Here is a 3,308-nt window from a genome sequence, read left to right as displayed (position 1 = left end):
TTTGGAGCTGATTGTGAGAATTTGATGCTGTTTTAGATTAACCATTTTCGGAATAGAGATTATGTTTTTGGATTATTTAGTTCAAATTGTCACTTAGTTTGCATTATGGTATAAGGAAAATGAGTGGTGGATTGTTGATGAATATGATTTTGGCTAAACTCAGCTGACATAATTTACCGGCTAATTTACGTTCACCAAGAATGTTATAAATATTTGAATTAATTACAGTAAAAGTTATATGCGTTTTCCTTTGTAGGGATATGACCCGAGATTATTTGGGGAGATGAATTGAATTAATTTGAGTGGATTAGAGGATAATTTTTGTTATTGTTTTTTGAAAGAATTTGTGGATAATTGGAATTAGATTTGAAATTAAAGTTTGTGAAAATTAGTGTAGGATTTGATTGATGTGATAAATTTAAAAAATTTGTTTAATTGTTATAAATTAAAGATTATCAAAATGCTCCTAGTTATTAAAGTAATATATAATGTTATATTTAAATGTAAAAATGTTTATAAAGATAAAAAATAAAAATTAATTTTTAAAATTTAAAAAATTGTAATTTAATAAATTGAAATAATTTTTTTAATAAGTTTAGCTTTTTAGTATATTGAAATAATTTTTTTTATAATAGAGAAAAAAATAAAAATTAATTTTGAAAATAAAATAAAATTATATTTAAGTAAAATAAATAATTATTATATTTAATTATTGTTATTAATAGGATATTTAATTAAGTAAAAATAAAATCATGTAATTAGTTATTATATATTTTATTTTTTTAATTAATTATTTCCTTAATCCTACTAAATGAAATATTAATTAATAATAGCATTTGATTTGAAAGTATTTAAAACATAAAATAAAATTTATTATTTTTTACTTCTCTCTTTAGTGCTTTTATATACATATAGGATGATATTTTGATAACATTTTTTGACAATTTTTTTTGCAATGAGACACATGTCATTATTTTATTGTTTATTTGAATTTATGTTTAAAAAGATATTTAAAATGGATCAATCATAAACTACCACGTATGCATTGTCAAAAAGTTGTTAAAATAATATTGTTTTTCTATATATATATATATATATATATATATATATATATATATAGCTTTCCTATGTACTCTTCTTGCTTGATGATGAATCGGAGGAACAGGTTTCCCTTCACCCATCACAGTGGCAAGAGCTTGAACATCAAGCTCTCATTTACAAGTACATGGCTTCGAGAATTTCCATTCCACCTGATATTCTCTTCACAATGAAAAGGAGCTACATTGATCCCCCTTTATCATCAAGGCTTTTGCCTAACCAACCACAACACTATGTGTTTTTGCTTTTTTTTTTTTTTTTTTTTTTTTTTTTTTTTTTTTTTTAATCTTTCTGTAGAAGAGCTAATGGTAAGAAATGGAGATGCTCCAAAGAGGCATACCCATATTCAAATTACCGTGAGAGGTACATGCACAGAGGGAAAAATCGTTCAAGAAAGCCTGTGGAAGTTTTGAAAACAACACCATCAACAAACACAAATGCTTCAACTCAACGACCAATCTCATCAATCACCAAAATCAATACTCTTTCTCCTCTTGCATCATCTGAATCACACCAACACCACCCTCCACACCATGCCTTCTTTCAAGCGGACCAAATTCTCCGCGATACTGCCACCGAGGATATCAGGCCTTCGATCCCCAGCTTCAGGTTGCCAAGTCCACCAGCCTTAAAATTTTCGGTCTCTTCCTGCAATGCGCCGAGTGCATCGCCATGGATAAACTCGACTTCTCCAACGACCTCCTCCCGGAGATGGCCAAATGCACATTCACGTACATCCACAACACCATGTTGCATCGTCGTTTTCTTCAGATGCGTAGACCACCAACCATGCAACCTCCACTGTCGTGAATATGGCGCCACAACCACTAAGCTTGCAAGCTAATTCCTCCATGCGAACCAAATACACCCATTTGAACCGAGCTCCAACGTGGACAACCATGAACCAAATACACAAGAGGGCTGGGTAACCGAATACGAACCCATGGGAACTGAATACAACTTCCCCTCTTCGTATTCATACCACTAGAACCGGATACGAAGCAAAAACGTCTAGTGGATCTGGAACAAGAAGCCTGTATCTGGATACCATTCCTTCGCAAAAAATGGAAAATTGGATCCGAATACGCTGTTTACTGGAAGCAGATACATCAACATGTCTTATGATTCAAGCTTTGGCTTCTTCATCCTGCTTGCCTCCTCATCATCAAGCTTCATCTTCCTTATCCCCTCCATGACAACCAGACGTCTTCAACCTGCAACAACCAGATATGCATGGCCATGACAATGGAAACTGGAAATTCACATGTAAAGATTTAGAAAATCAGATGTTTTGAGAATGGACAAGTGGCACTTGATAAGAGGGCTGAACCATTTAAGACAAACATTTCAATTTTTAATGGGAAAAATATGAAACTTGGTTCATTTCTTTTCATCTAAGCAGCTCCTACCTCCACCCCCAACTCTCCCATTTTTTCTCAACTTTCTCTCCTCCAATTCTCATCACTAATCCAGTAGCATTTTTTCATAGGTAGTGTTCCAGTGATCACGGCACAGAGGACTCCCATTTCAACCGATCAATTTCTTCCATCTGACCGGTAAGTGAGCTTCTCATTCTTCCGTTCCTTTTAGAGCTGTAAGCATGCAATAAATCTGGTTGCATGTAGTTCATTGGGTTTTTCCCTCAAATTCTAGCCCACTTAGGTTCTGAAATCTGGTTCTTGTTACCAATTTGTGATCTATAGGTAAATCCAATTTTTCCTTGAGGTGCAATTGCGCAATTAAGGCTCCTGTGAATTGGACCGCTTCATATAGAGGTAAGGGAAGCTGGGTTCTAAGTTCTTGTTTGATAATTTATTTTATTTTGGTTTGGTATTTAGGTAAAATTGTTAAAATCTGAATGCATGTATAAATTGGGTGAAAAGTTTCGTTATTTTTGAACTGAATGTAAGAGCGTATGTCCTGAAATTGATGTTTTATTGTATGTGTTTGGTATGAACTGATTTGTTATCAATTATGAATTGTATGACTCTGTGATGATGTGGATTTCATTGTAGAGGTGTGAGAATTCTGTTTCTGCAAGTTGTAAGTAAAATGACTAAGTTAATTTTAGCGTTTGAGTTAAAAATAAGGAACTTAGGTAGTGAGTTTTAAAAGTAGAGGTCCAGGTCTGAAATAGGTACTTAGGACAGCTTAGGATAGTTAATTGTGACTTATAGGAGGTGTACAATTGATCTAAAACAACTTATAAA

The sequence above is a fragment of the Vigna radiata genome, chromosome 6, assembly GCF_000741045.1.
Source record: "Vigna radiata var. radiata cultivar VC1973A chromosome 6, Vradiata_ver6, whole genome shotgun sequence".
NCBI classification, from domain to species: domain Eukaryota; kingdom Viridiplantae; phylum Streptophyta; class Magnoliopsida; order Fabales; family Fabaceae; genus Vigna; species Vigna radiata.
The sequence above is the reverse complement of the archived record's forward strand: the minus strand, read 5'-3'. Positions refer to the sequence as shown.